This window comes from Pholcus phalangioides, unplaced genomic scaffold (genome assembly GCF_987345545.1).
Source record: "Pholcus phalangioides strain wild (caught in Gottingen) unplaced genomic scaffold, Ppha-v1.0 ptg000013l_1, whole genome shotgun sequence".
In the NCBI taxonomy this organism is placed as follows: Eukaryota; Metazoa; Arthropoda; class Arachnida; order Araneae; family Pholcidae; genus Pholcus; species Pholcus phalangioides.
In genome coordinates this window covers 15,692,412-15,707,339 of record NW_028301606.1, presented here as the reverse complement: position 1 = coordinate 15,707,339, position 14,928 = coordinate 15,692,412, and positions in this window count along the sequence as shown.

Sequence of the window (14,928 nt, the reverse complement as noted above, 5' to 3'; positions counted from 1 at the left end):
TTCTGACACTGTATTGCCACTTTCAAAACTGGTACAGGATGGCCTTTGAACACATTTTGAGCATGCTTCAAATTGAAACCATACGATGAACGATTAATGATATAAACGACGCATCAGCATTTTCAGGACACCCTGTATACTGCAGGACAGAATCCTTAGTAAGCTGTAATTCTTGCTGTCCTTAGTAAGCTGAAATGGTCATTTATCGCGAAAACGTTTCGTAATTTTAAGCCTACATAATTCAATGAATTTATGATTGTTGAAAAACGAAACTTAATAATGACGCCAATTATACATCACTCTACTCATACTAAATTAGATAGCCAGATATCCAATTTATTAATGAACACTTAATGCCATTAACCGGAGTTTTTATTCTGAGAAACTTTATCTAAATCAAAACAAAATTAATTTTTTCACGTTCTTTGATGTAAAATAAGTAATTAAAAAATGCATTTATAAAGGGGGGAGGTAAGAAGTTTGAAGCTGCACAGATAAAGAGAAATCTTGATTAATGAAAGCGATATGACTAACGAAGTTTCTGAATAATGTGAAAATAATGGAGGATCAGAATTTTTTTATATTGAAGTAGTAAAGGGGGATTAATGGCTTATATAGGAGAGATATAGTGAGAGAAATTTTTATATTATGGTGAAGAAATTTTTATATTATGGTGAAGAAATTTTTATAGCAGGTATTACAAAATAATCTATATTTCTACATAAAAATTCATTTAGGTTTAAGAACGATTTCATAAAACTAACAATTAATGTGCTTTTTTTTTCTATTATAAAATTCTCTGAAAATATTCAAATTCAAGAAGATAAGCTTCTAGAATGGAATCACGTAATTTTGTTAATATATATATATATATATATATATATATAATTTTTCTCCAATAGGGTTGTTAATAAATGGAATAGCTTACCCCCGGAGGTAGTAAATTGTAACACAATTGACACGTTTAAAAAGAAATACGATAAACATGTTGGGGTAAATCGAGAAGCTATCCATTCTTAGAATAAGACAACCATAAGTATTCTTTATGGGCATTGTATAATATTTTATCATGTGTATATATTGTTTGTAATTTGTGTTAATTGCATTTTTAATTGGGTTGCTGTATTTTTGAAACGTATGACAACCATATTTTTATGGGCATCTTTTTATCAGCCACCTCGTTGGGCATTTTGCCTGTTGTGGCGTTGTATTTGTATTTGTATTTGTATTTGTATATATATATATATTCAGAAATTGTTGGGGCTTGGCAAAAAAAGAAAAATCGACTGCGACGGGAATTCTGTTGCCACCTATTAAATTAAAAATTAGTTGCTGTTAGTCTACAAAGAAGATTTATTGTTAGTGCCAAGCAGGTGCGCATTATGAAGCATGAGATTTGCATTGGTATGCATCATGGAGATAAAAAATATATGTTATCACCAGATATAACATTAGATAATTTTTGAAAACAAGTATGTCTTGTTTGCGTAAACATAGTTTTGGTTTTCAACCGAAATTCACAAAAGCTTCTCACAAAAGCTGGATAGTTTATCAGTGTAATTCATGTCGCAACTAACAGCGTATAACAGGACTTATCTTCTAACATATCATCTAAATTTTCGGAAGACTTAACCATTTAGGCGACATTGACGAGATATCTCGTTTTCTTAAAAGTCACTTTTTTTCAGCATTGGCAGGAACAGATATGTTGTAAAATTGATTTCTTTTCCCTAAACCTCATCGTTTGCACCTGCTGAAAATCATAAAAAAGCCTAATTCGTTTAAAAATAATAAGACTTTTTGAAGGAGGTTTTGAGTGTTGTATGCTGTTCCGCTTAAAGGGTTAAGGTAATGCAGTGTTTAAGTAACGGAACATAAAAATAAAAGGAACATTCTTTCATGCTCATAAATTACTTGGAAGCTAACCAACTGGTGAAGCATCAAATAGCAACAACTACAGTATAATTTGTTGTCGGGAGGGAGAATGACCTCACATAAAATATTCTAAAAGATATTTTTCCTTGCATGTCCATTCACTCCACAAGCATCATTTTCAGTCATCCGAAATAAAGACATCAAATGAAATTGCTTTTGTACAGTAGACATTACGATTATTTCCTTTCCGTTACGATAATAAGTAAGAAAGGAAAAACAAAACTCGTATAATAAATAAGCCATCAGTTAAACAAAAAAATAATGAAATAAAGAATGAAAACCTTAAAAATATGAAGTTTTTTTTTGGCTCAAAAAATTCTCATGAGTTTCCTCCAGGAAAGAATGTTATACTAGGACGCGAGGGTGTATACGAGAAATGAATATTCCGCTGCCAGTAACGCCCAATGTCTCAATTAGCCCCCGATGGGTGAGGCTGGTGGCGAGCCTTGGGTGGGCCGTTTGTGGGGGCATATGGGAAAACAGTTAAAATTGAACGGCTGTGAAAGGTAGGTTGCTTGCAACAGCTAAAATATATACAAGAAAAGAAAGAAAATATTATTAATGACTTGAGTTGGAAAGGAAACTTATTTTCCAACACGTGACACGCCTGGGTGACATCAGTCACTGCGTGTAAAGCGGGCATGTCACGCGATTTTAGAGAGAATGTTCCGGACGTGCTGTGGAAAACACAAACTTACGCATGCGGACGTTTTTCCAGAGAACGATATAATAAGGTGAACGATTTCTTAAGATTACTATAATTTTAGTATTTAGACTTTATTTTTATGTGATCGGATATGATATACGGAAATATCACTAGGAAGTATTGTAATCTCGATAATTGTAGTATAGCAATGCTTCACTTCCACAGAGCATACGCAAAAAAAAATTCAAATTTATAAGGGGAATGAGTAAAGCGAAATAGAGATATTAACTCTCTGGTTAATTGAGAGACATATTTTTCTCATGTTGTTCGAGATAATTTACAAAATCTACACCTGTTAATCAAGAGAATCACTTTGATAATGACACTCACGAGTGTCGAAACATATGTCGGTGTGTTATAAAATGTCATTTGTCCTCATCACGTTGTGAATATTTTCTATACACCTGTTATTAAATAAATAAATTTATTTATGTGAATGTTTATTCTTGCATTAATTTTTTTTACATTTATAAATATTATATGAATTCCAGTTATATCATTTCCACAAAAGTAATCTAAAAAAAATATATATATACAGTATCTAAGTTTTTCATGTAATTATATATATATATAGTCATAAACTCTTAATAGCATGGCATGTTAGCATACTCATCATACATATATTACGGTAAATGTGATAAATCCGATAATTATGCATCACCACATTTGACATTTGCCCAAAAGACACTTGCCATTTACCATCCGACTGATACGATAACCGTGGGCACTCAACGGTATATCAGGATCCCTTTTATACCACAACAAACCCTCCGGGCCATGAGTTAAGATGACCCTGGGGTACTTTATTAAAGAATCAGGCAATATCTTTCTTCTTCAATTCAGAAACAAACTAAATGAGTGAAACAGCACAGTCCTCAATGCTTGATAATTAATAAATACCATCCTTTGGATAACACCGGAGTTGTGGTTCTGTTTTGGCTGTAAAGCAATTGTTGTCGATTGTTGGTGTAGTGGTACCATCTCTTGTCAATATATATAAGGAACTTAGCAAAGATGCGTGCGCATTCGTTCTCATACCTAAGTTTACAGACAAATTTCTGGTCAGCCTACTTCAACGCTTACTCTGAGTACGTGAATAATAACAAATAATAGTTACACATTGGAATCCCTGCTGTCAAAACAATAACAACAATAGCAATAAAAATAAATGAATCATGAAATTTGCCTTGAAGATGTACCAGTTTTACTTGCTGCAAAATAACATTAGTAAAAATTTTCCAAATCGAAATTGATCACACTAACTAAAAGCCATGGAGGATTTGACTATGCAACATTTTAGTACCGTTATTTTACGAAATGCAAACACCAACTGTTAAAATTTCGTCGCAACCATACATGATAATTGAGGAACTCTATTTTTCGGTGTGCCTCTATTTTCTAGAAGGCATGTTTTTCCTCTGATAAAGTTTAATTTTTCCCGTTTATTGGATATGGACTATGGCAGCGGTCTTCAGCCACTGCTCAGCAGAGCCCTTGGGAACCACTGTGCACTTCGCAAGGGCTCCGCTAAAAAAATTATATACTAAACAGCGAAAGAGAATAAAAGTCTAGAACCGCTGATGTACGTATTCAACATTCAGAAAACTTGAAAATTTCTTCTTAACAAAAATAAGCTACACTGGTGTAAGAAATTAAGGGAATTTGAAGATTTGGTCGATTATCTCTAGAACTATTGTATCGATTTTAATGAAATTTGATATGTACATACATTGATACAATACAAAACAAATAACTATTCCATAATTGTAATACACAAGCATGATCGTGCGTAACACTCGTTGGAGTCGGAAGGTATGAAACAGCGGTTGCAGAATAAACAAAAAAATGGGTTAATGGTGGTATGGTCCCCTCTTACAGATATACAGGTCTCGCAGCATGATTTCATACTTGAAATAAGGCAGTTTATCATTTCCTGTGGCAATTGGTCCCACTCGTTCAGCAACGCTGTTTTCATTCCCTGGATGGTTCCCGGAGGGGGGTTGCGAGTTGCAATTGCCCTCCCCAGAGCGTCCCAGACACGCTCTATAGGGTTAAGGTGTGGAGATCTGGCTGGCCAATCCATCCGGCGAATATCCTCACTCTCTAGAAAATCGTCGAGCAGAAGAGCTCTATGTGGCCTCGCGTTATCGTCCATTAAAATGAACTCAGGGCCAACTGCATCCCTGAAAAGGCGAACATAGGGCTCCAAGACCTCATCCCTATACCTCACACCAGTCACAGTGCCTCTTTCAAAGACATGGAGAGGTGTGCGGCCATCCAACATGATGTCTGCCCAGACCATGATGCCAGACCTGCCTGGCAGATGACAGCACTACACATAACAAGCATTACACAGAAACAAACTTTACGCCAGGTTGCACTACACGTACACGCACATTCCCGCATGTACCGATTCGTTGGGGGGTTCCGCGGGGGAGGGGGGTGCATGTGTGGTGTAGCAGTAGTAGGTAGGGGCTCGGGGATCCATGATGTTCTTAAGTCAGCCACCTCGTTGGGCGGTTTGCCTGTTGTGGCGTTGTATTTGTATTTGTTGTATTTGTATAATGGTCGATTTCGCGGACATTGGAGGGTAGGTAGTGGGTCCCTGGCTCTCTCGATATGAACGTACGGCGAGAATCGGTGCTTAGGCTGAACCGGGACTCATCAGTGAAGAGAACGGTCGCCCATTGATCCATACTCCAATCTCTATGCTCTCTGCAGCATGATAAACGGATTCTCCTGTCCGTAGAAGTGAGCGGGACGCAAACAGCAGGTCTTCTTGCAAACAACCCTCTCTCATGAAGTCTTTTGGAAACAGTCACCCTTGATACACGGGTTCCTGTGGCTGCATACAAGTCACGAGAGAGCTGAGAAGCTGTAGCACTCCTGTTACGCCTCACTATAATCGACAAATGGCGATCTTCTCTGGTCGTCGTGGCTCTTGGACGACCTTGCCCAGGCTTTCTCTCGATGGATCCGGTATCCTGGAACTGTTTCCATAAGTTACACACGACGCTGGGCGTTAAATTGAATTCTCTACAAATCTGGACTTGAGATTGGTCTGCTTCTAGCCTCCCCACAATTCGCCACCTCATTCCATCATCTAAACGTTGGTGGTTACTCATTTTCACTGTTACAATTTGAAATTAACCGATTGCTGTAAAATAACACCAAGAAATTCGCCGAGGTGTGCTAGCGAACGAAATGCGTCTTAACTTACGGGCGCTTATAAAGCCTGTTTCTCTACTGGCTCCGCCTACACACACATGTACGCTTACGTATTTGACGTACAAGATTTGCATTTTTGTCTAGAAGCAGTGGTTTTACATTCAGTTCAGTTCTTTTCATGAAATTCGATAAAATATGCAAATTCTCTTAATTTATTTCACCAGTGTATAATACAAATACTTTATACATAACTTTAACGAGCGGAAATAAGTATAAGTATATTGCCTCCATAGAAGATAAATTCTGGGATTTATCATATAATACGACACCAGACAGAAATAAAAGTTTGTAAATTTAGGGAGGAATTTTGTATTCATCCAATATACACCATTCAGCCCTATAGTTTTCCAACGCGACGACATTTTCATATATCATTATATTTTCAGCAAAATAAATCACTTCAGACACGAGAAAAGTTGAACTTTTTTCCAAAAACGTAACAACATATTAGTTCTAGGAAAAAAATGTACTTCTCTGGCAAACATCGTAGTTACGAAGATATGAAAACTCTTATATACGTTTCTTTTTTTTTTTTATAGTTTTCTCTAAGGAAATTCACTTGAAACTTCCAAATATAAAGCAGCTTTTCTATTTCAGAACTAAAAAATCTGATCTGGAACAACATATAAAAATCTTACAAATATTACCCATGTGGATAAAGTTAACGTTGTTATATTCGCTACTGAATGTTTGATAAATTGAGTTTTTTTTTGAAAATATCGGCTTAACATTCAATAAGAGGGGGGAAAAATTGAAATTTTCTTGTCGGAAAAGAATCGTATAAGCGGAAAATTTCGTATATTCTTTATCTGCTGAATAATAATTGTTGAATGCGTGTTTCAAAAACGTAACGCAAAATATTTTCAACGATGAAAAATTTCAACTTAATTTGAAGTGTTTATACAAATATATAGAAAAATATATCCACACACTATAACATACTGAATGTATGTATTCTGTAAACATAGGAAAATGTTTCTTTTATATAAATAAATCGCAAAAATTCACACATATCTAAAATATTATCCATTTTTTTTTTTTTTTTTTTTGTAATAATCTTGAAGAAGTGAATGCCATTAAAGAAATCTTTTTTTAAGAACGAAAACCCATACAACGTTTCTTTCCAGATAGTTATGAAGATTTTTTTTCACACAAATACAAAAATATGTTATCCAAATGCAAAAATATTTTCTGCATATACATATATGGGAAAAATATGTATTACTATGAAAAAAATATATATATACTAATTATTACTATCGTCAAATTTTTAGATATCAACGATTTAAATGTGACGGTAAAAAATGAAATGTCGTTATGTATGATTAACTATATTCGGAATACCCGATCGTAATAAGATAATCAGTTTATATTCGTCTTTCCTCATCGAAAATGAAAGCATTTTGGATGTAAATGACAAGGTATATCTCCCATCCATATAAAATGAATTTCGTTATATAGATATGCAGGTGTAATTAATGCATTGTCTCTCTGCCTATTTTATAAGAGCACAAACAAAATCACGATTTTCTAATTCACTTTCCTCAGGAGAGAAAGAGAGAGGATTAATAGTATCGGCGAGGATTCGGATCGATTAAGTGAGAGTTCCAGACAAAAATGAATTGTAAACCGATGAATAAATAAACTATACCAGAGTTTTGCGCTTTTATTTTTTCTGCTTATCTTCTTGTTCTTTCATTTCAACAGGGGAATTAATGTATTTTTCCCTGCTATGGAATTTGCTTTTCTTTGTGATTATTGAACATTAGCTATCGGATTCCATCAATCAGATGCACTCGTGTGTATGCGTGTGTGTGTACACGATAGTCACGAGATTAAGGTTCTGTATTTTTCATCGAACGTTGAGCGATTATCGATTGCCAGATTCCACTTTATTTACTCGGAAAGAGAGAGAGAGAGAGAGAGAGTTCGGAAATCGGTGAAGTTCACATTTCTCTTCGAGACGTAATAAGTTTCGCCTTCGTCCATCACTTAAGGCTTAGGTAAATATAAATACCTGCTTCAAACACAAAGCGTCAAGAACATTTATTACGATGGGAAATGCGGCGATGACTCGAATTTCAGCCGAACGCGGGTATAAGGTAATAACTCAACACGGTCCTGACAGTTTCAGATACCGTCAATATTATCTCATCTTTGGAAATTTCGATGCAATGCCATCTGTATTTGATGAAGGCAGAGTGAGAGAGCGAGGGTGAGATTTGTGAGCTCTCATACGCCGTCCACTTGGAAGACACGTTACATAAGCGTCAAAGTAAATGCGAGTTTCCCAGATCGATTGCGTGGTCAGGTTCAGCGGTCGAATTAATTCAGCGCGATATTCTGTTCCACGAGTTCCCCGTGGAGATGTTCGATTTCATATAAATCAAAATACGGGCGATTAAGTCAATACAAACAGATTGCGCTGGAATGAAATTAACCTCACGTGATGGGATAAAAAAATAATAGAATAAAGTAATGAAAGTATTTAATCTGAATATCGAAATTCATTCACCTGAAGTGATTTGGATCCATATGATAAATTAACTCGGGTTTATATAGGAGGTTGAAAAGTAATTTCTTTCTATTGGTATTTTCGGCATGATGTGCTTCGATTTTACATTCATTCAATCGATTAAATTTCAATCAAAAATTTCTGTTTATATTCTGAACGCGTTAATATCATCTGTTCATGTAATCAACTGCAATATTAATTTTTTTAAGTAAAACTTGCTGCTTCTTCTATTATACCGAAGAAAATTAACGCTGTCACATTTCGAAAAAGTTTCGTTAAAATATCAATGATTAAAAGTTTTTTCTTTTGCTATTTCTTACTTGCAAACATTAGAAAATTAGAAGAAGACAAAAATTTGAAGAACTCTGAAGAAATATTGCGGGAGTAGTAAGAAAAGGAAAAAATCAAGAATTTCAATCAACGATATCTCAACGAATCTTCATTGTTCGGTATGGCATAGAAAAAGAGGTCAATTTTACTAACTGATATATTTTTATTGGACCATTAAGAATTCTTAATGCATTATATTTTTCTTCCAGTTATCGTTTTATGAGAATGAATCAGTTTTTTTCATGTTTTATGACAACATTTTTTTCGTATTTTACTTTGAGTTTGGAATCAGTCATGCAATTTTGTTCCTTTCAGACACCCGTCTTTACACTATTACTGCCTCGCACATGCATCTCGTAAATATTCTTCTGTGAAACTTCTAATGAATCTGAATGATCTTTGTATATGTTGTTTATCAAACTTCAAGTTTGTTTCTAAGGAATGATTGTTATACGTGCTGCCATCCGTGTTACGAATATGGGAGTGAACAACTCGGCTGGGAATTTTCAATTTTGTATAATGAGTCTTGAATAAAACTGTATTGTAGCTTGATAGATGTTTACGGATTACTGATCCTTATTGGGTCTTAGTAATTACGAAATCATTGATGAACTTACTTTCCCTGCTGAGAAAAAGGTGCCCATAACAAGTATGGATGTCATGTATTTTCAAAATACAGCAACCGAATTAAAAATGCAATTACAAAAAGTAGAAAAAATATACCTTATATACATGATAAAATATTATACAATGCCCATAAAAATATATTTATGTGTGGTTGTCTAACTTTAAGTATATGGATAGCTTCTCTATTTACCCCAACATGTATACCGTATTTCTTTTTAAATGTGTCAATTGTGCTAGAATTTACTACCCCCGGGGGTAATCTATCCCATTTATTAATAACCCTATTAGAGACGAATTCCGCGCGACACCATAACCTAGAACTATTCCTTACGAATCGATACTGGTGTTCCCTTGTCAAAGCAGTTGATTGACGGTGTATTAATAATTCATGGTCCATCCCATTGGAAATTTTGAATACTTCGATCATAACCCCCCTTCCCCGACACGTGGGTGCTTCCAATGTAAACATCTTCAAAAAATGAAATTTCCCTTCATAAATCAAGCCTCGTGTGCCAATAAGAACTCGCGTAGCTCTTCACTGCACCCCTTCAACCAAGTCCATGCCCCTCTATGTAGGTATGGCCTCCAAACCCTTAAAGCATACTGCAGTCCAGGACGAACAAATCCTCGGAAAAGCGGAAGAATAGCTTTAGGAGGATGCGAAGTGGCCACCTTGAAAATGAAACCGAGCATTCTATTGGATTTTTTGACCACCGCTGAACATCGTTGTCTAAAAACCTAAGCCGCTCATCAACGAGAATACCCAGATCGGTGACCCTAGTTGCAACCGCGATAGTGACACCATTCGACTCGTAAGTGAATGAGTCCTTCACTGTTTTCATTAATCTCATGAATACATATCACAATAGGCATTGATCATAAATTTCTTAGCTTCATGTTCATAATTTGATTTAATCGGTGACGACTAATATTAATTTTTCCACAGTCATTCAGATTTTGTGAAAAATCAAATTAATATGACCAGTTAATACTAAAATTTTATTTGAATGAAGGCTTTTACCACCGGTAAAATTATTTGCCAGTTGATATACATAGCTGCAGATTTATAAAATTAATATTAATGCGTAATTAGTTTCTGAACGATAATTATGTGTGAACATCATGAATATGTGTCCAACTGAAGCGTTTCAATTACCATTTCATCTTGCATTTATCATTATAAATAACGAATCTTCAACTTTCCAAAGCTTTGATTTTCTCCAAAATAATTAGGAATTTCCTAATTTTCGGAAAATCTAATAATATTTTTCCTAGAAAAATATATTTTACTGGGCTTGAAAACTAACTGAGATTGTTGAGATTCTGTAAAATGTTTTCACAAATTCGTTAGGTTCATTACGAAATCTCCAAACACTCTTATCTTTAATAGCATTATGGTTTCAATGAACTTTTTGAAAATTATTAAAATGCGCGTAAAAGACTTCAAAACAAACGAAAATAATCGCGAAACTGGAAAATTCGATTGCATTCAATCAAGCGCGCAAATTAATAATCACCGCTAACGCCAAGTATTTCGAAACAAAACTCGTTGAAGCGGAATAAGAAAACGCGCCACCTAGTTTTACATTAAAGAAAAAAAAAAAACTTGGAAGAGATTGTGTGTAAATTAAAACCCAATCGCGTTAAACAAAGAAATGGTCAAAATTAATTAGTTCGCTCCAGGTTTCTGACACTGGTAGACATTGGCGTGTGTTGTGCTCTTGCTGGGGTTTCAGCTCTCACACTTCTCCTCTCTCTCTCTCCTTTGCAGTTTTGAATTTCATTTTTCGTTAAACTGTCAAGTTGTGTAAAGAGAAAGTGTGATAGCTTTCGAGATAGTTGAGTTAATTAATGAAACCTTTAATAAATTATCCACAGCAGGCCTGAGAAAGAGCCGAAAAGTTAAGACAAACTCGGAGATAGAATAAGACAGTTAGTTTCGGGGAATAAAAAATACATATATAAATATATAACTGGGAAAGTTTCTGCAATGGTATACCATGTGTTAGATCGTTATATACAAAGTGAAAAGTTTTCTGTTCAGTTTTGTTTTTACAGTAATACCCGAACTTACGTGGCAGGTGCTACAAACGACAACCGTGTTAACGGAGTTTTCCATAGAAATACGTATCAATATTAGTTAATTGGAACCGCTTTCTATGGTTCCCAACTTCGAGTCACGAATGCGAGCCGATCACCCAGTTAAAAAGTCTCGCCATAGGGAGCAACAAGCCTATATACAAACGATACAAATATTTAATCATCACACTTCACTCGTTTCACTTCTGAAACATAGATGGCAGCACTGAAAAAATAAGACGCGACAATAGATACGCACTCAGACTGTTAGGTACACACACTTACACCTTCCCGGGCAACTGAAGTCGAGTTTTCAAAAATGACTTCAAAAAAATTTTAATTTGATAGTGTCAAACGGTATAATTTTTTTCTTCCAAAATAAAAGAAAAAAAGAAGTATTGAATTTCAGAGTAAATGTATACAATAAAAAATACTTTGAACGTAGTTTCATCTGTTCACAGTTTTTAAATTAAAAAAAATATAGATATTAAACGTTAAAAAAATTAAGTTTAAAGATTTAAAAATTGTTCTGCACCAAAAATTCTGAAATTTTGCAGAAATGTTGATTCGACATGTGTTAGTAAAATAGATCTCGGACTTGGATATCTGACCAAATTGTTAGAATTGTTAGAACTTTTACAGTTTGGAAATTATATAAGTTTAAAAAATTCAACATTTTTTTAAAAATTACTTCCCATTATTCAATTGCTAAATCCGCAATTGAATAATGCAAGCAAGATTTTATCAGTTGATAGATAGCATTAAAATCAAAGCAGACTATATGTTACTCTTGAATAACCATTTTGGTTTATTAAAAAATCCACTCTAATTAATTAAATGTCTGTGCTGATGCATTGCTTCAATCAGATATATGCTAACAGCACCAACATACATCCGTTCGTTTTTATGGGGATGAACCATAGAGGGGTTAAAAAGAGAAACACTCCATTAGGTTAGAAGTGCTTGAGAAAACAATTGAATAAAAATTACTATGATTTTAGCCTGGATAATCTCTTTTTAATCACCCATATATCTGTTCTTTGTCATCAGAAACATTTTTCCGGAGAAATTCGAAAAAAAATCGGAATCCATCGCCACAGAAGTAATTTACAATTTCACCTTCGAAGAGGCTGTGTGGGTATTAATTATTCTGGAAACGAACTGTGCATTTTTTGAAATTTAAAATTTAGTTTCAAATAAGATTGATTCAAAGAAAATCTCAATTTTTTGCTTCGCATCATGATTCGAACAGTTTCTTTTATTTTGAATCAAATTTTGTTCAATTAAATTGATGTAATGCTATTTTATCATCCGTGCAGGCAGTTTTAATGCATTTTTTTTTTAAATTCCAAACAAATAAGTATCAGAGATTTGTAAAACTTTATAATTGCGTAAAATGACATACGCAAACAAAAATATGTGTAAAAAATTTAAATAAATCAATGCCTAAATAGTATTTTTAACAATATTACGGGGTACATTTTCAGGATCCTTAAATCGAAACAGTATCGGGACGCGATTAATTTCATCTCCAGTAGTACAGGAATCCTTCACATTTTTCCTTTTTTATAAAGATACTCACTCGATGGATTTTGTACCAAGGAAATATCATATGCTCGTTTTAATGTTCCGCGGTTTGATGTTTATGATCGTATTGGGATGTCTCAATTTCAAAGTTCCCTCTTTGAATAAGGCTTAGTTACTTGAAAATGTTTTAGAATTCTGGGCAAATTTATTGATTTCACGTGGTTTTTAAATTTTCGATGGGCATAGAAGATACACCTTACATTCCAATTATTAATACCCTTACATACCATTATTGAAATGAGATAAATTTTACATAACACTGAAAATTTTTAGCACCGGTCCCATTCAATAATATTAGTATCGAAATTTAACATTTTGTTGTTATTATCATAGCCCTGCTCTGGACAGACATAGTTCCCCCATGGGCCCTTTGTATTCAGTTGTGCGTTGTTTATTCTTTGCGTTGTTTTTTTTTTCAGTTAATGTCATTGTATATGTATTTTATTCACACAAATAAAAGGATTTTCTTTCTTTCAAAAAAAAATTATTTTTAGTCTCCAAGAAGATTTTTTCGTGAAATATTCTAGAAATAATTCTGAATGCACACTTTCCTTGTACATATAGTGTCGAATCCTCTTGTGACACCACCATCCGACCCAAAGAATTTTGGCGCTATAACGAGTTTGGCGTTATATTGGATCATGCTCGAAATAGTATTTCAAAAAGTTTCCATTACATAATAATGTGTGTGTACCAGTGTCTTCTTATAGTGTCGTCATAAACAAAAATAAAACTATTTTATGGTCATTCAAATTTAATTTAAGAAAATTTAGTAAAATAAACACTGTACAATTACTTAAAAATTTCTTGATAAAAAACTCAATATTAAAACATACACTTACCTTTTTTGAAATTATTATATTTCTGCATTTATAAGTACAAAAACAAAATAAAAACAGAAGGAGATAATGGTGGCATTGATTTTAGTCCTTATTGGTGTGTTTTGATAATCATAAATTCCTCATTTTTCAGATATTGAAAGGTTTCTTTTTGACATGAATCGATGGCGATGATTTCTTAATGAACACACTCTGCCACTCAAAATGCAATAACAAGAAAGTAAAAACCATGCACTGATGAGAAACTTGTCTTGGCAACGGTAAATAAACTGCAGTATTGTCACTGTACACTTTCCCTTATCAATAAATCCATCTTTTTGAATAAGTTGGCTGTTCAGCTTCAAGGTCCCCGTTCATGTTCAGATATTCATGAGAAATGTGGTTTCAATATTACGCCTAGATATCAAAAACCCACGAAGTATAGAACTACCGCAAGACGATTAGCAAAGATCCGGCCTGCTACAGAGCAGATCTTCATAGACCTCCAAGAACAACTTCACATGGTATTGGACGAGGATCAGGTTAATGCATGCTTTGATGCCTCAATGCAGCGGCTGAAAGAACGATGTATCCAGGTATTGGGCTATACACAACCGCGTATTACCGCTTCTTTGAAATGGTGGACTGATGAATTAGCAGCTTCACGCAGGCAACTTCGTAAACTAGAGCGTCGTTTCATTAAGGCCAAGGGTGATGATAGAGTACAGGCGAGGATGGAGTTTAGAAAATTCAGAGCTGGGCATATTAAGGCCGTAAACAATTCAAAAACGACTAGTTGGATTGCCTTCTGCACAGAGGAAAGCCGCCCATTTGGACAAGCATACAAATCTATGTTCAAAACGAAGCGTCTACCACCACAGGTAATGATGTCCAACGGTCCACATACTGGTGCCACGATGCTGGAAGCGGCCCAAGCACAATTGGAGGAGATTTTTCCGAACCTTCCGGATACTATAAATTTGACTCCATACACGCCATCTATGATTATGACGGATCCACCATTCACCTATACGGAGATCAATAGTCAGAAGACTGAACAATAAATGAGCTCCGGGTATTGATAACATAAATATTCTTCTTTT